General features: G+C 39.4%; 1 long non-coding RNA gene across 1 annotated transcript; it reads right to left on the bottom strand.

Moving 5' to 3' along the window:
• Positions 1 to 11,030: 11,030 nt before the first annotated feature.
• On the bottom strand, positions 11,031 to 16,297 carry LOC111762744 (uncharacterized). The gene is made up of 3 exons (XR_002795781.3): positions 15,320 to 16,297; positions 13,696 to 13,802; positions 11,031 to 13,159 (listed from the first exon to the last, which is right to left on the bottom strand). It is a non-coding gene; the product is annotated as an uncharacterized lncRNA (long non-coding RNA).
• Between the last annotated feature and the right edge of the window lie 7,955 nt (positions 16,298 to 24,252).

The following is a 24,252-nucleotide window of genomic DNA, read 5'->3' as shown; positions in this document are numbered from 1 at the left end:
AATAAAGTCATTTATTGAAGGACTCTAAGAATACCCCAAAAATTAAAAAGGCTAATAAAGTATGTACAGCAGAATCAGCTAAAGATTGCATATATAGTAAGGATTGATGATGGAGATAAGCTATCCTGAGCCTGAACTGCTCCCCTCAACCACAAACACTTATCTTCACCCCTCTCAAAAATCATAATCATAAAGTTATCATCACCTACTATTTAGTTTGAAAGAGCAAGTCTATCTCTTTCATGGTACAACTGGAGCATCTGGAATTTTGAGATTTGGCTCCAGCATAAGTAGGTCATACAATTTATGTAAGTAAGTAAAAGTACTCATTTTTAGAGAGAGTTTCACGAATTAATTCTTACAATTTTCTTTGAGGGATTGAAGTATTGCAACTCCATTTAGCCACCAGAAGAGAGCAAGCTTGAAGCCCCGAGTAGAAGCAGCACCCCTGCAGATACCAAATAAATATTTGATGATGTTGATCATATTCTTGTCCAGAACTGAGTGAATATCACCAGCAGAAGGATAGATGATCATCTCTCAAATGGTTTATTACTATTTGTACATAAAACTCATATTGGGCTTTTGCTTATTAGTAGCATTATGCTTTGTAAGGATAAGGATAAGGGATGATTTTTAAGCATAAAATGCTTATCAGTTATTTATAAGTTAATCCTTCCATAGATAAAATAAATGTGGGAAACTTCAAAACAATGCAGGGATTGACAGCATGGCTGATCTCACATTTAAAGTAAAGAAAGAATTAAAGTGATTATTTAGATAAAATAATCCTAAATAAACCTATTTTTTCTTCAATTACATTTCCTGAATATTCCAAGCAATTTGGGAGCTTATTCACTTCCTGTGCCAATTTTATAATGATGCCCACCATAATCACACTAAATTTAAAGGAAAAGATGCTTCCATTTAAATTTTTTTTTTAAATCAGCAAGCTTGCTTTTCTAATATCAGCAACAACCAATCTGTATGTAAGCAACATTTGCTATGCCTTGCTATTTCTTTTTAAATCCTGCTTTCAGGGTTCAAAAAAAAATGCTTTTCTAGGTTCTTCTGTACCCTTACAGGTGTGTTCTTTAAATAATTGATGCCAGAGTGAAGGCATTTATAGTAACAAATTGCTGACTGTTGAATTTTTTGAAACTCCCAGAGACCTACTTGAGTAAGAGGAAGCTTGTCCTGGCTACGTACACAACTTTTTGACCCAGGGCCTTCCATCTACACCACTTTCTCTCTAATAAGTTTTCCCAAGTTGTCCTATGTTATACAAAGTCCCTTATTAAATCCTCACTGACCCTCACCAAATGCCCTGTAAAATAAAAGATATAAAATGCTGTCATTCTCATTTTCTCCACTGAGTTTTGGCATTATTCCACAGCTTTGAATTAAGAAAATTTAGCTGATTAAAATAGTTCATATAAATATTATATTATAAAAGAGGAACATGTTAAATAAAACATGGAAATAAAGAGAATGAGATAGGGTTCACAGTGGCCCTCTCCATGTCTGTCTAACTCCCCATAGCAGATAAAAAGGAGGAGTAATTGAGACCCCATCTTTGAAAGCCCATCTTCCTATTTACTGAATAACTTCACTTTCCTCTGACTAGTTAGTCTCAGCCTTTCAAATACAAATATGGGTACCCTTTGATGAGCTTATATGTAGACCCCAGAAATAGTTACTCTTTCATCTACCAGCATAAAGTATTCCCTTTGAAACCCAAACAAATTGAAAGAAGAAATCTCAGTTTTTCACATCATTTTGTCTTCTCTTATACACATAATAATCTTTCTGTTTTTAGATACTGTAGGTAATTTGGGGATCCCAAACTATGTAAATAACCACATAAACTACTTCCTTACAAGACTTTTTGGAATGCAAAAGGCCAGTTTTGAAAATGTGTGTGGGTTTTTAGTTGAACTCAATTCAAAAATAGCCCCATAACATGTTGTTAGTATTTATTTTTAATATGCAGCTATAAAAGAGCTCTTTGGGACAAAGAAAGTTGAGTTTTAAAAAACCAAGTTAGTTGGGGTTTTTTTAGTAGTTGCAGATTTTGTAAATGTAAAAATTGTGATCTAATGTCCATTGGATTTCTTATTTCTTTTCTAATGCAACACATTGAGTTAAGTTCTATTATTAAATGTGTCTGAAACCTTAGAGAAGAAATTTAAACAAAGGACCAGGATCCTGGTTCTGTCAAACTTTAACCCTTTAAGAACAAAAGCCACCAAACTGGCTTGACTTAGCACCAGGCCTGATAATTACACAAATAACATTGAGCAAAGCAGCATTTTGAGCTCAAATCTAAATTACTATGGAGAGGAAAGTTAATGGCTTTTTTCCCTCCATTTCGAGATTTTTCAAAACTATTTCGCAATAGACCAAAAAGTAGAGCTGTCACATAATAGCAGAGTGTATCTGTACAGAAGGAAAAATAGTTTCATCCTGAAGACAACCAATTTGATACATAAGAATTTCAAACTGATGAAAGGAGGGTAGATCAATAGCAATCCATGACCAAGCATTCAAGAGACTACAAAGAGGAATGAAGTCTACTTCTAACACCAAAGAAACATTTAAATGTGAGCCAAATAGTGACACAAAGTTACCACTGCTATTTGATTCTAGACCTCTACAGAAAAATCTTAATACTAGTAGTTGTATTACTTAGAATACAAGACAAGATGCTGAAATAAAGAAACCCTAAAATATAGTTCTTAAGTAAGATAGACTTTTAAATTTTTATTTCTCTCCCCTCTCCCTCCCCCTTGGTTGTCTGCTCTCTATGTCCATTTGCTGTGTATTCTTCTGCATTCTTGTGAGGGGCTCCGGGAATCTGTGTCTCTTTTTGTTGTGTCATCTTGCTGCATTAGCTCTCCATGTGTGCGGCACCACTCCTGGGCAGGCTGCACATTTTTTTACGGCAGAGCAACTCTCCTTACGGGGTGCACTCCTTGCACATGGGGCTCCCCTAAGCAGGGGACACCCTTGCGTGGCTTGGCACTCCTTGTGCACATCAGCACTGCGCGTGGGCCAGCTCACCACACGGGTCAGGAGGCCTTGGGTTTGAACCCTGGACCTCCTATGTTGTAGGCAGATGCTCTATCAATTGAGCCAAATCCACTTCCCCAGATGGACGTTTATTACTTACACACATTACCTCCCAGAGGTAGGTGAGCATTCCAGGGCAAGTAGGTATCTCTGTTTTGAGGTGGTATAAGGAGCCAGGTTGTTATTGCTCTGCTTTCTGCTAAGGTGATGATGGTAGCTCAATATTGTCAAACCATGTTCCAGTCCTTAGAAGCAGGGAATGAGAAAGTAGAGGCCAATCAACCTGTTTTTCAAAGATATGACCCAGAAATTGCATACATCACATATGTCCACAGACATTTGACCAGAGCTTGGTCACATGGTTACAGTAAGATGCAAAGGAGGCTGGGAAATTTCATTCATTCTAACACTGAATAGTCACATGTCCATCTAAAACTCAAGGGTTTTACTGCTTAGAGAAGAATGGATATTGGGTTCAATTAGCCTTCTCTCTCACAGTAGTTCAGATGACAAGCTTAAGAATACATATATGTGTGTGCATGTGTGTGCATGTACACTCTCACCTGCATGTGCTCTGAAGGGTAATTAAGGGTTTACATGGGAGGAAATATTACTTTATGGTTAAAATAGATAAGGGATAAACTTTGAGGCCAGGGAGACCAGAGTTAGAATCCTGGCTCTTCATTGATTAGATCTTTTAAATGCTCGTTTTCTTGTTTTCAAAATGAAGATAACTCATACCTCTTGAACTGCTATGAGGAGCAATGAAATAATGTGTAGCTGGTACCTGGTGAGAGTTCAATAAGTGGTAAGTGCAGTTAGTGCTTTTAATTTTATTATTATTAACATGAGGGTTACCATTACTCAGTACTGATTGAGTTACAGTAATTCCAGTGATGTTATTTGATTAGTTCTTCTCATCAGGGTTTTATATGTGTTTTCCTGAACATATGGTTACCTTCAAGCCTATTTCTAGGAAGAGAGTTGAAGTGAGAGTCTCCCGCTTTACCAAGTTGTTTAGGAAAACCCAATGCACCAGCAAATGAGCAGCAAGCACCACCTTCAAAAGCAGCCCTTTTAAGAGTCCCACGTGAGTATCACCAACAAAGCACACAGGTTTGTTTATAAGCCCCTCAGAATTTGGAGTCACCGGAGAAGGCAGAGTTCTGTTCAAGTCAGAGGTGACCTCGGGCCTGTATTTCTGAGGACAGTCACTGTGAGGGAAAATGAGATCCCAACTCACCAAGTCACCTTTGCTTGACTGGCCTAGGAATGAGCTTATGGCAAAGAGGAGTTACCAAGATCTAGGCCAGACATAGGGGAGATTTCTAATACATGGAAGTGTAGAAAAAGCATGTGATTTTCAGATTGACAGACTGTGTTCAAGTCTAATCTCTGCCACGAATCAACTTTGTGATTTGGGTCAAAGTTTTATACTCTCTGAACCTCAGTTTCCCTTATATATAAAATGGGTTAATAATGAGTCACTGGTGAGGTTGTTGGGAGGATGCAATGAGATGCTGCATGTAGAGTTTAACATAGCGGCGGCACACAGGAGCAGCTGGATCCACATTAGTTCCGTCCCCTTTCCCTGTACCAGAGGCATGATGGGAGGGAAATCTTTTAACTCACTATTTAAAAGGCCAAATGCAGAAAGCTTTCTAGAATCAGGTTACCAGTTATTCTTTTCCTGAAAGACAAGTCTCGGGTTACGGTTTTACTGTAAACATCTCCAAAACACTGCAGGCAGAAAGATCAAGGAGATTTGCAGTTCCTAGAAGGATTCATGATATCCCATGAAAGTTCATATTTCAAGGCTGATCTCCTAGTCGAAGGGATTCTGTCATCAGGGGTTTTATTTTTCCATGTGGCTTCTTAGAAGATAATCTGACCTTCACAGTTTATCTCCCATAATTTGTCCCTTTGCACGGACAGTATTTTCTATTACTTTGGCATTTAGAAAACATTTCTATTCAGTATTTGTTGCAGGGGATGGAGCGAGGCCCTTCCAACTAATGAAGAATCTTTTTATTTGGTCAGAGCTTTCAAATATCCTTCTTCCCTCCTGTCACCCTGATACTAAAGTCCTGCTTTCCAATTTGGGCAAGGAAGAAAGGACTACAAAGTTGAAGGTAACTTAAAACAGATAACTATTTGTATGTATCATACATAGGGAGATAAGAAGTAGATCTTCAAAAGAAGGAATGTATTTTTTTTTAAGTTTTTTTTTTCTCTCCCCTTCCCCATTCCCCACTCCCCCAGTTGTCTGCTCTCTGTGTCCATTTGCTGTGTGTTCTTCTGTGCCCACTTATATTCTTGTCAGCGGCACTGGGAATCTGTGTCTCTTTTGTTGTATCATCTTGCTGTGTCAGCTCTCCGTGTGTGCAGCACCATTCCTGGGCAGGCTGCTCATTTTTCGCACTTGGCGGGTCTCCTTACGGGGTGCACTCCTTATGCGTGGGGCTCCCCTACGCAGGGGACACCCCTGCATGGCACAGCACTCCTTGTGCACATCAGCACTGCATGTGGGCCAGCTCACCACATGGGTCAGGAGGCCCTGGGTTTGAACTTGGACCTCCCATGTGGTAGGCGGACGCCCTATCTGTTGGGCCAAATCTACTTCCCAAGAAGGAATGTATTTTTGTGGTATACCTTATATATAAGTTGCTGGTGCTTAAAAATATCATAAGACTAATACTAATCAACCAATTATTGTGTATTGAAGGTTAAGGAAATGTACAAACATTAATTTTAAAAATGTCACACCAGTATTGCTCAGTGTATTTTATTAAATATTACAAACAAGCTAAATAGCCCAGCCCAAAATTAATTAGCTAACTTAATTATGGAATTCTGTACAATAGGACATTATTTAGCCATTAAAAATCAAGTTGTAGTAGTATATTGTTAACACAAAAATATATTAGGGGGATCAGATGTAGCTCAAGTGGTTGAGTGCCTGCTTCCCAGTATGAGGTCCCAGGTCGGATCTCCAGTACCTTCTAAAAAAAACCCAATTCTCATTGGGGAGTGGATATAGCTCAGGGACTGAGCACTTACTTCTCATGTGTGAAGTCCTGGGTTCAATCCCCAGGACCTCCTTTAAAAAGATATATATATACACACACACAGCATATATGTGCAGAAAAAAATAAAACTGTGCATTTATGTATTATATGTATACTATCGCTTTGCCTAGAAAAATGTGCTAAAGGATATACCCTAAAATGCTAGTGATAGAATTATAGGTGATTTTTGTTTTCTTCTTTTTTCTTGGATAAAGTTTTTCTTCTTTTTTCTTGAATATAGTTTTGTTTTTTTCTATAATGAACATGCATTACTTGTACACATTTTAAAAACTATTTTTAAAAGAATTGTTTTCTGATCACCACATTATGCTTGTGAGAGGTAAAGAAAGCATAATAAGATTTCAGAGAGAAAAGAGAGTTTATGTATTAGCAAAGGCAATATATTAGAGGATCAAACATTGAACACTAAGATGCTTGCATCTGTAATAAACCTTGTGTCTGACTCTGTATGAGATAACTTTTCAAAAACCATATCCTTTCTCCGTACATGATTTTTTCCATATGGAAAAACTGCAATGACATCCACATCTCAATATGATATAACTGAGATCGGAGACATACCTCTTACATGTTCTGGGTCACAGGAAAAACCCAGACACTGTCAACACTTGGGGTTTCCATTAATGACATGAGCTATGGGTTTGTTGGAGTGTTTATTTGGTCTTTTCATTTATTTTGCTATTATTAGATTATGTTCTGGAAATGTTTCCATGCATCATGGAGAGAGGCTTCACTGTGGGTAATCTTAAATTGGTAATCATTTCCATCAGGAACAGAGAAACTATTTTTTTCTGTTTTGTTTTTTGCTTGTCTTTTGAGGTGGAGAAAATCTTTTATAAGTCTCTGTATTGTTTGGTTTTGCAGCTCAGGCTTTACGAAAGCAAAATTTCACAGATATCATGGCCTCTGACCATCAAGTTGGGTAATTCTGTGAAAGGGAAATTAAAAGTATGTAATGGCTGTTTAGGCAATATGTGAGCCACTTAAGAGAAAACAGACTATAAAATAAGGAAATATAATGAAGTTGAACAGGTTGGTCTTCAGCAATTACACAGCTTTTAGAGTTTCTTTGTGAGATTCTGTGGTTTATACTCTTGAATCTTCACAACATCCAATGATATGGAAAATGCTCATCTAATCATTTAGGAAGATTAGAGAGAAAGATGATTGCTATCAATTGTATCTTCCAGTTAACTTAACAGGCTAAAATCTGACTTTGGGCATTTAAACCAGAATAAATAACAATGTTGATAAGATTTTAAATGGGTTTCTGAAACTCTCTTCCTGATTAGCTCTGTAACATGCACACTTCTCTATCTGGCAGAAAACCAGAGTACTGCAAGTCTTATTCTCAGGTTACAGATAATTAGCATAGGGTAGCTAATTATGATTCATTTCCACTTCCAATTTAAACATTGATTACAGTAGGTATCCTTGACTTGACATTCAGTGCAAGAAGAGGAAAAAAAAAATGTGACGCATAGTCCTCCTGAAAAGTCACTGCCTGATTCCATTATAACTTTATATCTGTTGCTCGTGGTAGCTATAGTAACTAGCTTTTAAGACACAAACACACAAAATCAGAGTACTGGTCAAATGCAATGACCTAAGTTCTTTATTCTGTCTACATTTCCTGCTTCCTCTTATACAGAGGTTCTTAACCAGGGATCCACTGACCCCCAAGAGGTCCATGGAAAGATTTCAGGGGGTCTATAAGCTTGAATTGAAAAAAAAATTTTTTTTAATTATTTAATTTTAAGACATGGCGATGTTGAGTGTCATAAAACTATCTGCCACTACATTCTGAGAAGGGGTCCATGAAATAAAAAAGATAAGAACTCTTGTACTTATATCACATTTTATCCCCCAAAGTCTTGAGTGACTAAATCACTGCTTGGGGATGAGCAAACCAAGGTCCTCAGGGACTAAAGGAACAAGAGTAGACTGGAGACAGGATCTTTTAGGGCCACCTACCCATTCAGAGAGGAAAAAGAAGTAGATGTGCAGCCGTGAGAAAGATGATTCTGCGACAGCTGTTGCATTGTTGTGGGAAGTGTCTGTGCTGCCCCACTCCAGGAGCGCAAATGGGGTCACAAACTCACCATAACCCTGCTTGGGCAGGAGCTAGGGTGGGAGTATGACTTCCACTTCTAGATCAAAAAAAGCCAGATGATGTTTCAGATGTTGAGTTACAAGCAAAGAGAAAAAGGGAGCAGGGTAGAGGAGGGAGGATAAGCTAGAATTAATATTCCGAGCATTTATGAAAAACAAATAGAAGCTGTGATTTTTATTTGGGTTTAAATACACACTTGAGTTTATTTCATTTATTTTTTATATCAATATTACAAATTACTCAGTTAAAGTTAACACAAGATAGTAGCACAATAACAGCAAATCTGCTTTAGTCAGCAGTTACATTTCCCCCTTAAGATTGTTCATTCTTCAGTCATGGGGGATTTGGGACGATGTCCATTCTGACTGCATCAGGCTGAAAAGGGACGTAGTTATTATGGGGCAGAGGAATGGAATTGTTTGCTTGCAGTTAAAGACACTCCTTGCTCTCGGGATGGGGCTGGTCATCTCCGCTGTTCTGTTCTTTGTCCAGGGCAGGCCCAAAGAACTGAAGAGTAGGTGTTGGCTGCATATCTGCTGGGTTCCAGGGCTCAACGGGCATAGGATGAATCCAAGGGCGTCAAGTCCCTGAGAAGTACACTTAACAAGTATATTGACAATTATAGGTTCAAATAAAAGAAATAGAAGAATCATGGTTAGGTGACCCACAAATGAGTGAAACTACGTTATGTTGGGTAAATAGCTTTTCATATATACCCAGTGTCTTAGTCAGCCAAAGGGGTGCTGATGCAAAATACCAAAAATTGGTTGGTTTATACAAAGAGTATTTGTAAATACAGGCCATAAAGCATAAGTTACTTCCTTCACCAAAGTCTATTTTCACGTGTTGGAGCAAGATGGCTGCTGACGTCTATGAGGGTTCAGGTTTCCTGGGTTGCTCTGGGCTCAGCTCCTCTGTTTCCTCCACAAGGTCAGCTGTAGATTATGAAGCTCTCTAGGCTTTGCCTCTCTCCATAACGTCAGCTATAGACTATCAGGCGAGTGGCTCTGTCTCTTTCCCAGGGGCTCCAGCTTAAGTCTTCAGCATCAAACTCCAACATCAAAACCCCAACATTAAGAACTCCCAACTTTGCCCTTTGCCACGCCTTTTATCTTTGAGTCCTCACCCACCAAGGGGGAAGGGACTCAATGCCCTAATGACATAGCCCAATCAAAGCCCTAATCATAACTCCGTTGTGCCCAGGTAGACCAGATTACAAACATAATCGGAATTCATAACCATATCAAACTGCTACACCTAGCTAGCCCTCTGAGTCGGTGCTGATTTCATGTGGCCATTTGGCTTGCCTGTGGTGTCTGGACAACACCAGGGTCCTCAGGAGCATTTTTGTTATTTCATTTATTTTTGAGGTAGATATGAACATGCTCAAATAGAAAAGGGGTAAATAGAAACAACTCCATTTGTATTTTCAACATAAAGGAGAGATGTTTACTGTGTTCAAGATCCAGTATGTTAAAAACATGCTTTTCCAGTGTTCCAGTAACCAAAAATATTACACTACCCCCCAAAACAGGGTCAAATGCACAACCCAAAATGTCTCTTTTGGAAGACTAGATGTATTATACTGCAGGGAACATTATCTTGATTGGAATTTTTTTTCACTTTTCATTCTTAAATAATTTCAAATTTACCGGAAAGTTGCAAAAAATAATATAAAAACAATAAAAAGAACTCCACTATATCCCCTATGCAGATATTCAGTTTTACCAGCTTTTAACATTTTCTCACATTTGTTATATCATTCTATCATCTATCTTCTTAACATTTGAGTGTAGATTGCATATATCATACAGTTGGAATATTTTTACACTCATAAACAGTTAACTGAGTGACAATCTAAGAATTCCCAAGCATTTCATTAAGGCGAGTTTAATATTTGCATTGGCAAATGTGTCCAGAGGACACATTAATAATACTTGCTTTTTTTTTTAATTGGGCAATTGTTACTTAAAGGTACAGAGTTTCTGTTTGTGGTGATGAAAAAGTTTTTGCAATGGATGGTGGTGATGGTAGCACAATATTGTGTAGTTAATACCATGGAATTGCATACTCAAAAGTGGTTAAAATGGGAAATTTTATGTTATATGTATGTTCCCACAATAAACATTTTTAAAAGAAAAAACTATATACAAATTAGACAATCTAAATAAAACGAGCAAATTCTTAGAAATGCAAAAACAACCTACATTGATTCTACAAGAAATATAAGAATTCAACAAACCAATCAAGTAAAGAGATTCAATCAGTAATCAAAAATCTTCCAACAAAGTAAAGTCAGATGCCTTCAGAGGTAAATTATACCTAACATTTTTAGAAGAATTAATGCCATCCTGTTTAATCTCCTCCAAAAAATTGAGAAGGAAAACTACCCAAAGCATTTTATGAACCCAATATCATCCTAATACCAAAGTCAGAAAAAATTAATACTTGCTTTTTACATGATTCCTTTTTCTATGCAGTCAGAATATTTTATGGTGAATTAGACCCATAAATAGAAAAAGAGGGAAACGGACTTTGGCCCAGTGGTTAGGGCGTCCGTCTACCACATGGGAGGTCTGCGGTTCAAACCCCGGGCCTCCCCGGGCCTCCTTGACCCGTGTGGAGCTGGCCCATGAGCAGTGCCGATACGCGCAAGGAGTGCCGTGCCACGCAGGGGTGTCCCCCGCGTAGGGGAGCCCCACGCACAAGGAGTGCACCCATAAGGAGAGCCGCCCAGCGTGAAGGAGAGAGCAGCCTGCCGAGGAATGGCGCTGCCCACACTTCCTGTGCCGCTGACGACAACAGAAGCGGACAAAGAAACAAGACGCAGCAAAAAGACAGAAAACAGACAACCAGGGGAGGGGAGGGGAATTAAATAAATAAAAATAAAACTTAAAAAAAAAATAGAAAAAGAGAAGGAATTCATTTGAGCTTTTATGACTCACTCTGTCAAAAGAATATTCTTTTTTTTTAAAGATTTATTTATTTGCCCCCTCCCCCATCCCAACCCACCCTGTTTGAACTGCTGTGTCTGTTCATTTTTGTTTCTTTAGAAGGCACCAGGAATTGAACCGGATGTGGGCCTCGATATGGGAGGGAGGAGCCTAATCACTTGAGCCACTCCATTCCTTGCTTTGCTGTGTCTCTCATTATGTTTTCCTTCTATGTCTCTTGTTGTGTCAGCCTGCCATACCCGCCCATTGCACCAGCTCACTGTCTTATTTTGGAGGCACCGGGAACTCAACAAAGGTAGGCATGTGCCTATGTGGTAGGCAGGAGCTCAATCACTTGAGCCACATCTGCTTCCCAGAATATTCTTAGGAAGCACAAAAGTAAAACTCAGTCTCATGCCTGAGAGGAAGGCTAAATGATTACTGGCTTGAAAAAACAGAGAAAATTACAGGATGCTTAAGGTAATCCATTCATTAGATATGAGAAAAACACACAATGTATCTTTACTAACAAAGATCATAACTGTAATCTTGCCTTGGACCTATCCAAATTAGGTTGAACCTAAATCTAATGACCTGGGAATAAGAAATATATATATAAATGAGTCATAACACAAATGTTCCATTTCCTCAGGCTCCTCCGCTCAGTCACATCTCCTGCTAAGTGAAGAAATTGCTTCTGGAAAAGAGTTCTAGAACTTTTCTGTAGATCTGAATTGCTGTATATATAACATTTAGGCTTGAAAAGCTCATTTGTTCCACAGTCAGTATTCATGTAAGGTGTGGGCAAGGTGAGGGAACCAGAGTCCCATTATTTATCTTATCTTCCTTTTTTGTACTAAACTCCCCTCAAAAAGCAGCAGAGTAAAGAGGTACAACTATTAGGAATGCTTTTTCATTTAGGTCAGTTGGCAGACAAGTACAACATGATTTCTTAATGCAAAGTGACAGATGCCATTTAATGCAGCCATTAGCAAAGAAAAGTATGTCTTATTGATTGCTACAACCAAGAATCATGCTGATAAATACAAGTTGACATTTATAAGGAACTATGCCCCCAAGCACTTCAGACACTTAACAGAATGCAACAGGGAACCAAATCAGGGGTTTCAGTAAAAGTAATTTAGCAGTGCTACTTGCCTGGCTCTTTTGAAAACCCCTGTCCAAAAACACAGCAATGTTCTCAATGATAAATACATAAATGTGCAAAGTGCAGGCAGAAGGGAGTTGGGTGGGCTTTGGAGAGTTTCATCCCATTAGTTAACCAAAAGTCGCACCAAAGCAAGTATCTTACCTGTTTCAAACCTCCAGAGATACCCACAGCACAGGCTTGGCGACCAGAAAGACCTTATTTCAAATCATAATTGTGTGATCTTGGGCAAATCACTTAATTTTTCTGAGCCTCAGCTTCTCATCTGTAAATCAATGAATTGTTTGGATAAATAAATTAGAGAAAGTAAAGAAACTGCTTATTTATGATGGTGCCAGGTAGATACTGGGCCTTGCTTCTGCCTCATCAACCTCACTCCCCTGCCATTTACCTCTCTGCTTTAAACAGGCAGCCTGAAGGTTCTGCTTGTACTTATCAATACATTCACTTGCTCAAATTTTACCAGTTGTCAGTCTTTTCTTCCATCTTTACACAATTGAAAAGGAATCCTGATAAAAGCAGAATGGCTTGGGATTATTGTGAAGATCAAAAGAGGTAATGTATGGCAAGAGCATGTTGGGGTGGGCATTCCCAAATACATTCTTTCCACAAAGTTACTATTACCCAAATGTATGTGACTGCCAGGTGGGAAGCATGGAAAGGGGAGCCAGCCTTGGTTCCTACCTTCAAGTGGTTCACAAGCTAGTTCAGGGGTGTGTGAAAGTTCTAGGACAGGGGTATGTACCAAACTCACCTCCAAAATCAAGTAGTCCTAAAATTGAATCTGGAAAGAAAAGAGGAAGTTAGATTGGGAGTAAGAGAGAGTGGGGGAGGGCATGCTACAAAGGGTAGGGGGTGGGGACACATGCCCGGTAAATACAGGGAGATGGTAGAGGGGGTAAAAAAAAAAAAGGCATGGTTGAGGGGCAAGATGGTAGCCAAGTAGGGTGCTCTAATAATCTGCTTGCCCTACAGGGCAGTTAGTAATCAGCCAGTATCTAACTTAATCACTGGTTTGGGGGGCCCCAGAGACCAGAAGAACATTGTACACAATACAGGGAAGAATGAAAAGAAGAAACTGGCCATTTTCAGTGAAGATTCAGGATCCCTTCACATTGTAGAGGCTAGTGTCCATCCCCCACTGGCAGGGCAGGCCAATTTGGTAGCCACTCCTTGGCTGCAACTGGGAGCTCCACTTCCCAAAAGTGGGTACTAACTACGGCTTTGATTAGCAAATTAGACTAGCTAGATTCCAGTTCTAAGTGCAACTAAAGTTTGAACCCATCCAAGTTATAAAGAAATTGGCAGTCTCCATTTTACCTCTATCCCCAGCAGGAGTGGAAGCAGGGCTGATTAAAAATCACAATGACTTCCTGGTGGGTAGGGATTGGCTTCTTTCCACCCCATCCTGGGTGCCGACCTCATCCCTGGCAGGAGAGGAAAGTGGGCAGAGATACATCAGTCTCCTTGGACATTTACAGACAATTTCATCCTAAATGGCTTAGGTTACTGCACACACTCTTCACTTTATCCCCACAAAATCCTCAACAAAATACTTGCTTATTAAATCCAAGAGCACATTAAAAGAATCATTAATCATGATCCAGTGGGTTTCATCCAGTTATGCAAAGATGGTTCAACACAAGAAAATCAGTCAATGTAATATACCACATTAATAAAGAGAAAAATCACATGACTATCTCAACCGACAGACAAAAAAAGCATTTGGCAAAATACAGCGTCTTTTCTTGATAAAAACACTCCAAAAAATAGAGATAGAAGGTGTATTAGTCTTCCAAAGGGTTGCTGATCCCAAGTACCAGAAATCTGGTGGCTTTATGAAAGAGTATAAGCTCACAGTTACAAGGCCGTAAAAACTCCAACTCAAGGGTGCTTTCGCACCAAAGTCAGTTGCCACATGTTGAAGCAAAACTGTTGCCGATCCCTGTCTAGTCTCTCCTTCCCCCCTGGACTTTGTCATACTCTTGAGGCGCTGTGGTCCCAACCTCTCCAGGCTTCATCCTCTAATGATCCTGTAGTCCTCTCTCTCCTGGCATAGGGCTCGTTTCTTTCTGGACTTTCTCTATCAGTCTCAGCTGTTCACCTCTCTTCCCAGAGTCAGCTGCAAACTCCCATTTGAATGACTTATCTCTCCCATTGGTCCCAGCTGCTTGCGGTGTCTCCTTTCTGTCCCAAGGCAGAATCAAAAATGACAGAGCTCTATCTTCCTGTGTGTCTGTCAGTATCAGAACCAGCAAGGGCGTAGAGACTCAATCTGAGTCATGCCGCTGACAAAATCAAATCAAAAAGGCCCTAAATCAATCTTAACAGGTGATCTAATCAAAGGCCCCTCAGCTGAATTTAATACAATCAAGGGTCTCACACCCAGAGGAATAGATTAGGTTACAAACATAATCTTCCTTTTTTGGGGATTCATAAAATAATCTCAAACTACCACAGAAGGAAACTTTCCGAACATGATAAAAGGGCATATATGAAAAACCCACAGGTAACTTTGTACTCAAGGGTGAAAGACGGAAATATTTCCCTCTGAAATCAGGAACAAGACAGGATGCCCACTGTCACCACTGTTGTTCAGTATCAAGAGCAATCAGACAAGAAAAAGAAATAAAAGGCATCCAATTGGAAAAGGAGGCCAAAATTTTTTACTATTCACAGTTGATATGATTGTATACCTAGAAAGTCCCAAAAAATCCATAACAAAGCTACAAAAACTTATCAACGCACTCAGCAAAGTGATGACTCAAGACTTTTTAAAATGTTAATATTAAGAGAAACAATTTTGTTTTCTATTCATTATATCATGACATAATTTTAAATATCCTATCATAGATTAATTATTTTCCTAAGTAATTTGGTTTAAGAAGAGAATATAGCTATTTTCTGCATTAATAAAATAATTCCAATAAATGTGCAAACTTACTAAGATCAGATGAATTCATGCCCTCCTCCATTTGCTGTGGGGGTAAAATGCAAAGTCATCAAATTTTAAAAGAAATTGTTTACATTGACCTTGTTCCTATACAAAATTCAAGTCCATTATTACACATTTTACGAAATTTACAGTTACCCTGTTATTAACCTTATCCAGCACTCTTGTTCCTATTTGGTGCCATTTCCTCTCACCTGGAGGAGTTCCTTTAGTATTTCTTGTAGAAGTCTTGCAAAAAAGCTCTCTGTTGCATTTAAAATCTTGGAATGTGTCTATTTTACACTATTTTTTAAAGAAAAACTTTCTATTTTGAAACAATATTAGATTACAGAAGAAAGAACACACATTACAAAGCTCATACAGCATTCCATGTTCCCTTCAACCAGCAACCTCTAATGTTAGCAGCTCATATAAACATGGTCAGCTCATATAACCATGGCATATTTGTCAAAAATGAGAAATCAGCTGTGTTACATCATTACTATATAATGTACTAAACTACAGAATTATTCAGTTTTCACCAATTTTTTCCAATAATGTCCTTTTTGTGGTTCAAGCATCCAATCCACAATGTGATGTTGCATTTAATCTTCATGTCTCTTTGGCTTCCACTCTGACAGTTTTTCAGCCTTTCTTTGTTTTTCATGGATATGTCTGATTATTTCTCATTACTAGACTGAGTTTAGGAATTTGGGGGAAGAGTATAACAGAGGTGAGGTTCCCTTCTCATCATATCAGGGGTTACCTGCTAAGACACAAGATTATACACAAAAATAAGTAGTGTTTCTATACACTAAAAATGAGCAATCTGAGGAGGAAGTCAGTGAAAAAATTCCATTTACAATAGTGACTAAAGAATCAATTATTTAGGAATAAACTTAATCAAGGACCCAAAGGACTTGTATTTGGAAAACTACAAAATATTGCTAAAGAAATGTTTTTAAATAATCTAAATAAATGGAAGAACATTCTGTATTCATGGTTTGGAAGACTAAATATCATGACGATGTCAATTCTATCCAAATTGATTTACAGATTAATTCAATCTCAATAAAAGTTCTAATAGCTTTTGCAGAAATGGAAAAGCCATTATTAAAGTTATTTGGAAGAGTCAGGGGCACTGAATAGCCAGAAACATCTTAACAAAGAAGAGTGAAGTCAGAAGACTCTTACTTTCTTACTTTAAATCATATTATTTAGTTACAGTGGTAAAACCAGCATGGTACTGGCATAAAGATAGACAGATAGACCAGTGGAACCAAATTGTGAGTTCAGAAATAGACCTACACATCTAAGGTCAAGTGATTTTTGACAAAGCTGTTCAGGCCACCCAGCTGGGCTAGAACAATCTATTTCACCAAATGGTGCTGGGAGAACTGAATAGCCATAGCCAAAAGAAAGAAAGAGGACCCCTATCTCATACCTTATACAAAAAGTAACATAAAATGGATCAAAGACCTAAATATAAAAGCTAAAACCATAAAATTTCTAGAAGAAAATGTAGGGAAACATGTTCAAGGTCTTGTGGTAGGTTGTGGTTTATAAACCCGACACCCAAAACATGAACACCCAAAGAAAAAATGGATAAAATGGGACCTCTTCAAAATTAAACACTTTTGTGCTTCAAATGACTCTGTCAAAAGGTGAAAAGGCAGCCTACTCGATGGGTGAAAATATTTGGAAATGACATACTCAATAAGGGTTTGATTTCCATGCTTTATCTAACTTAGAAAAATGATTGAACATAATTTCATACAAAAGAAATCTTGAAATATAAAATATAATAATCCTGAGACTTAATATTCAAATAATATATCAAGGATATGAAGCTAAGAGATTCAGTAAGTCAGGACATCTGTATTTTTATAAAACTCCATGGCTAAGTCCGATGTCCATTCCTAATTAAGAATCACTGACTTTGGAAGCAGTTGTGGCTCAAGCAGTTGGCGCCCACTGACCCCACTGGAGGTCTCGGGTTTGGTTCCTGGTGCCTCCTAAAGAAGGTAAGCAAGAAAGTGAGTTAATGCATCAGGCTGGCATGGCGAGCTGACACAAAAAGATAATGCAATGAGATGAGGAAATGAAGAGACTCAATAAGCACTAATCAAAGGCAACTCAAGCGATTGGGTGCCTCCCTTCCATAGGGGAGGTACTGGATTTGGTTCCTTGTGCCTCATAAAAGGAAGACAAGCAAACACGGAGAGCAGACAGTGAGCACAAACAACGAGGGAGGGGAGAAATAAATAAAATATCTTTTTAAAAAAAAACCACTGACTTAGCTGCTAGATTCGAGTTTTAAAAGTAAGTTGTGGCTAAATAAACATTTTAAATAATAACTGAAATTATGTTTGTTAATACCATACCACTGTTGTAAAATACCATCAGACAAAGCACCACCAGGACTCTGGCAAACACAGGAAAACTCAACAGAAATATTTCTTAAGAGTTTTGGTCAGTGTTTCCCTGAAGGTTAAAACATATCATGGATAGTGAGGACATTGACAAATCTCTAAGGACATCTCATGTACATATTATTTATGAAATATTTATATTAACATTATGCCTATACAAATTTATCCTACATAAGGCTAAATATCTCTTTTGACCTAACAACTCTTTCCATGACACTTTACAATAATTATCAAAATTTAATTATTTCTAGCATATTTCTTTTTATAACATGTAAGAACAAATCATTGTAACTTTCAAAGGGCCTGTGTTAGTCAGCCAAAGGGGTGCTGATGCAAAATACCAGAAATTGGTGAGTTTTTATAAATGGTATTTATTTGGGGTAGGAACTTACAGATACCAGGCCATGAAGCATAAGTTACTTCCCTCACCAAAGTCTATTTCCATGTGTTGGAGCAAGATGACTGCTGACAACTGCCAGAGTTTGGACTTCCAGGGTTCCGCTCTTCCCAGGTCCTGCTTCTCCCTGGGCTTAGGTCCACTGTTTTCTCTATAACATCAGTTGTACACTATGAGGTTCTCTAGGCTTTACCTCTCTCCACAAGGTCAACTGTAGACTATCAGGAGAACGGCTTTGTCTCTCTTCCCAGGGCTTCTGCTGTGTCTAAGGAGCCATCTCTGTTCCTCTATGTTCTTCTCTTGTCTCAGGTCCCCTCTTCCCAGGGCTTGCTTCTATTTCCTCTGCATGCTTACTTCCTAGGACTCCAGCTCAAGACTCCAGCATCAAACTCCAAATCAAAACTCCAACATCAAAATTCTTCAACTCTATCCTTTGCCATGTCTTTTATCTTGGTGGGTGGGGACTCAACACCCTATTGACATGGCCCAATCAAAGCCCTAATCATAATTTAAACACGCCCAGGTACAGAGCAGTTTACAAACATAATCTGACATCTCTTTTTGGAATTCATAACTATTATGAAACTGCTACAGGGCCCTTTGAGAAATCTCTCAAAATAGATTCAAATATTAAAAATTTTATATCTGAAAGATTTTATTGTTTCTTTACTTAGGATCTTCTATTGGGAAGACAAGAATCAAAAGAGTTGTCAGAGGAGACTTGGACACTAGATTAAGATGGGATCACAGGTGTTTGCGAAACAATACTTGATTACCTATTTTATCAAAATGACAATACAGGGCAGACTAAGAAAGACATGGGGCTCTCTTCTTTCCCAGAAAAATAGCTAGAAGACAGGTAGAAATGGCCTGGAAAAAAATCTTCTAGGGTCTGGAACAACAGGGGAAGGCTGGATACCCCCCAGAGGAGAGAGGGGCAAAGGAAAAGAATCACAATTGCAAACTGTGAGTTAAAAGCTGCAGCTGCAACTGACAATCTCCTCCCCCACTCTATAGACACTTTTTTATTCTCAGATCTCTGGGTTGGAGGCTATAGACAAAGGGGACCTCAGGGATCCACCTCCCCAGAAAAGGGGAGAGAGGACATAGCCTAAGGCTGACTCAGCTTTTGACCTACAAATTTGGTCTGTTGTGTCCCACGAGCCCTTCCTGGCTAGGTGGGGCCACACCACTGTTTGTCTTGGGAGCCAGCAAGAGACTTTAGAGAGCTGACCTTCTCAATCTCCCTCTCCACTGACGAGGACTGATTGTTGAGGACACAGAGAGGAGTGGAATTACTTCCAACCTGGGAAAAGGGAGGGGACTGCCAGCAAAGGCTGGAGAACTGCCTCTGAGAAAGTTTTAATTACAAGACTCTTAGCCTCCAGGCAGGAACCTCTGTCACAAGATCCTCCAGCCAGTGTTGTGGCAGACTCCCACCAGGCATTGAACAGAGAGGGTTTTGAAAGCATGCCATCTGCTGGCAGACCGAAGAAGTGCAGATGAGGAAATTAAATGAGAGGCTTCTTCCTGCCTTTTTAGCCTCTCTCCTCAAGGCTCTTGGAAGTGTGTCTGCAATCCATTATTGGGTCCAGAGCCCAGATTTGAACAACTAACAAAGACAGTCTTAAATACCCAGAACAGGTTGAAATGAGAATCAAAGATCAGCAGTAACACACAGCCTCCTGCCACTAAAATCCTACAAAAGAGAATGAAATCAAGCATCTGAGTAAACTCACCATCCTTATCAGATGCCTAGACATCAGAAAAAAATTAAAAGCCATACTAAGAAAATGGGAGAAATGGCACAAGAAAAGGAATATATCAAACCCCCAGAAGAGACACAGGATTTGAGACAATTACTCAATGAGATGCACACAAATTTCCAAAATCAGATTAATAAGTTGAAGGAGAAGATGGCTAAAGAGATCAAGGACATCAAGAAAACACTGAGAGAGCCCAAAGAAGAATTTGAATAGTAAAGTAACAGAACTTATGGGAATGAAAGACATGCTAGGTGAGATTTAAAAAAACACGTTAGAGGAGAACCAGCAAGATGGCAGCAAAGTAAGGTGCTCCAAGAGTCAGCTCATGCTACAGGGCAGTTAGTGATCACTCAGAGCTACCTAAAGCACCTGTTTGGGGGCTCCAGGAGACCAGAAGAGCATCCTGCAACATCCTTGAAAGAATAGAAGGAGAAGACTACCCATCTGCAGAGAAAGATTCATGAGTAGAGAACACTCCACATTGCAGAGGCTAGTGCCCATACTACACTGGCAGCACAAACTGCCTCAGGAGATATTATGTGGCTAGGAATTGGAAGCTCCATTTCCCAAATATGGGGAAGGAAGAAATGGTTGGGCACCAACTTCAGCTACTGATTATTCAGCTGGCTAAAGTATAATCCTAAGAACAGCTAAAGTTTGAAACTGCCCAAATCAGAAAGAGGTCAGTAGCTGCCATTTTAACACTGCCTCCAGCATGAGGGAAGTGGGGCAGACTGGAAATCACAGTCCTGGTTGGAACTGGCTTCATTCCATCCAGATCAGATTGCAACTCTAGCCTAAGCCCCAGCTCCACCTCTGGCAGGGTTGAAGCTTGTGGGACGTGCACCAGCCTCTCTGGGTTACCTGCAGGTACGTTTCAGCCATCACAGATTGAATAGTTGGACATCTGGGGCTCCATCCCCACACCCCAATAAGATAGAATAGGAGTTGTGTTTCCTTGGCCTCTCTGAGCAACTAAAGGCACTTTCAGCCCACACAAACTGGTTGGTTGAGCACCTTCAATTTCATCTCCACCCCTCCAACGCAATAGGCTAGGAGGGGGCTGGGCTTTCTTCCAACTTTCTGGGAAACTGCAGATGATTTCAGCCCACACAGACTGGATACTCAGGCATCTGTAGCTCCATTCTTACTGCTCAATAGGATAAAAGGGGAGCTGTGTTTCCTCAGCCTCTTTGGGTAACTACGGGTGCTTTCGGTTCACACAGACTGAATAGACAGACATCTATAGTTCCATCCCTCCCCTTAATTAAGATGGAAGAGAAGATGGAAGAGAAGCTGTGTTTCCTCAGCCTATCCAGGCAATGGCACTTTCAGCCTGCAAGGCCTGGACTGTTGGGTACCTGTTGATCCACTTCCATCCAATAGGATATGAGGGGGCTGGTATTTCCTCAGCTTCTCTGTGCAATAGCAGTCACTTTGGGCCTATGGAATAAACTGTTGGGCATCGGTGATTCCTTTCACAATCCCCTAAGAGGCAAAGGAACAGTACTCCCTCAGCCTTTCAGGGCAACTGCAGGCACATTTAGCCCACATGAATTAGATTGTTGGACAGTCCAGAGTGTCCATCCCCACCCCTGGCAGGGAGGGAGTGCCAGTGCTATGTCAGTCTACCTGGGCAACTACAGTCATTTTGGGTTCACACAGCAAAAATTGTTGCCCACACCTGCAGTTCCATCCTTACCCCATGTAGGGGAGGAAGTGGCATGAAGCTTCATCAGTCTCTCTGGACAACTTCAGATGGTCTTGGCCTGCATGACTTGGATTATTAAACACAGATGTGGTTCTGTCCCTAGCCCTCGCAAAGGAGAAAGTGGAGAGAAGCTTCATTGGCCCCTGGGGCAACAAGGGCAGCCTCAGCCTCCACAGCTTACAGTACCAACTACACCCTTGACTCCTACTACACAACCAGCATTAGAGAAAGGGCATGAAAGCCCTTTAAAAAGAGAGAAACTGCACCCAGATGCCAAGACACCAACAAAAAATTACAATCCATACCAAGAAACAGGAATATATGGCCCAATTAAAGGAACAAGATAATATTCCAGATGACATAAAGGAGTTAAGATAACTAATCACAGATGTTCAAACAAATCTCCTTAATAAATTCAATGAGATGGCTAAAGAGATTGAGGATGTTAAGAAGACATTCAGGGACGTGGGCTTGGCTCAACAGTTAGAGCATCCACCTACCACATGGGAGGTCCACAGTCCAAACCCAGGTCCTCCTTGACCCGTGTGGAGCTGGCCCATGCACAGTGATGATGCATGCAAGGAGTGGCATGCCACACAGGGGTGTCCCCTGCATAGGGGAGCCCCATGCACAAGGAGTGCGCCCCATAAGGAAAGTCACCCAGTATGAAAGAAAGTTCGGCCTGCCCAGGAGTGGCACCGCACACACGGAGAGCTGACACAGCAAGATGATGCAACAAAAAAAGACACAGATTCCAGGTGCCACTAACAAGAATACAAGTGGACACAGAAGAACACATAGTAAATGGACACAGAGAGCAGAAAACTGGGGGGTGGCAGGGAGGGGGGAAAAATAAATTTTTAAAAATCTAAAAAAAAAGAAAGTGAACATACAAAAGAACAGACGAAGAAAAGAATGGAAAAAACTGAACAAGTTCTCAGCAAAGTAAACAACAGCAAGAGATGTGCAAACATACATGTCACAGGTTTCCCAGAAGGAGAAGTGTAGGAAAAAGAGACAGAAGTAATATTTGAAGAAATAATGGTAGAAAATTTCCCCACCCTATGGAAGGACATAGATATCCATTTCCAAGGAGCACAATGAATTCCCATCCGAATAAATCTAAATAGACCAACTCTGAGACACATGCCAATTACAATGTCAAATGCCAAAGATAGAGAATTCTGAGAGCAGCAAGAGAAAAGCAATGCATCACATATAAGGGACACCCAATAAGATTAAGTGCCAATTTCTCATCAAAAATCATGGCAGCAAGAAGGCTGTGATATGATATATTTTAGATAGGGCAAGAGAAAAACCTCCAGCCAAGAATTTTATATCTGGCAAGATTGTCTTTGAAAAATTAGGGTGAGTTTAGAATATTCACAGATAAATAGAAACTGAGAGAGTTTTTAATAAAGAGACCAGTTTTGCAGGAAATACTAAAGGGTGCTACAATCTGAAAACGCAGGAGAGAGGTATGGGAGAGAAGATAATGAAGATTATATCAGTAAAAGTAACTAAAACTGTCAAAAGAGTAGTGAAAATAAAATATGACTAATAAATCCTAAAGGTCAAAATGGGTGAAATAAGAACAACATTTACAGTAATAACATTGAATGTTAATGGATTAAACTCCCCAAATCGAAAAGAGGAATGAATAAGAAAAGACAAGTCACCTATATGCTATCTACAAGAGATTTATTTTAGACCCCACGATACCAATAGATTGAAAGTGAAAGGGTGGAAAAAGATATTCCAGGCATGCAGTAACCAAAAAAGAAAAAAATTCTGAAGTAGCTACACTTATATCAGATGAAATAATGAGATAGATTTTAAAAGACATTAGTAATGTGCAATCTGAAGAGGAAGTCAGGGAAATAATTCCATTTACAATAGTAACTAAAAGAATAAAATATTTAGGAATAAACTTAACCAAGGATGTAAATCACTTGTATTTAGATAACTACAATGCATTGTTAAAAGAAATTTTAAAAGACCTAAATAATTGGAAAAACATTCCATACTCCTGGGTTGGAAGACTAAATATCATTAAGATATCAGTTCTTCCCAAATTGATACACAGATTCAATGCACTCTCAATAAAAATTCCACCAGCATTTTTTTAACAAATTGAAAGCACAATTATCAAATTTATTTGGAAGGGTAAGGTGTCCCAAATTGACAGAAACATCTTGAAAAGGAAAAGAAGGTTGGAGGATTCTCACTTCTGGACTTTAAACCATATTACCTAGCTACAGTGGTAAAAAACAGCATGGTACTGGCATAAAGATAGATAAACAGACCAAAGGAACTGAACTGATGATTCAGAAATAGACCCTCACATCTATGGTCAAGCAATTTTTGACAAGCCTATCAAACCCACCCAGTTTGAGCAGAACAGTCCATTCAACAAATGGTGCTGGGAGAACTGGACATCCATAGCCAAAAAAGAAAGATCCCTATCTAACACCTTAAACAAAAATTAACTCAAAATGGATCAAAGACATAAATATAAAAGTAAGAACTATAAAGCTCTTAGAAGAAAATGTAGAAAAATATTTTCAAGACTGGTGGTAGGTGGTGGATTCTTAAAGGAGGTAAGAGGAGGACTAAGAAGGACTACTGATGTTTAATGT

The sequence above is a fragment of the Dasypus novemcinctus genome, chromosome 3 (genome assembly GCF_030445035.2).
Source record: "Dasypus novemcinctus isolate mDasNov1 chromosome 3, mDasNov1.1.hap2, whole genome shotgun sequence".
NCBI lineage: Eukaryota > Metazoa > Chordata > Mammalia > Cingulata > Dasypodidae > Dasypus > Dasypus novemcinctus.
This window is presented reverse-complemented; position numbering and strand designations above follow the sequence as displayed.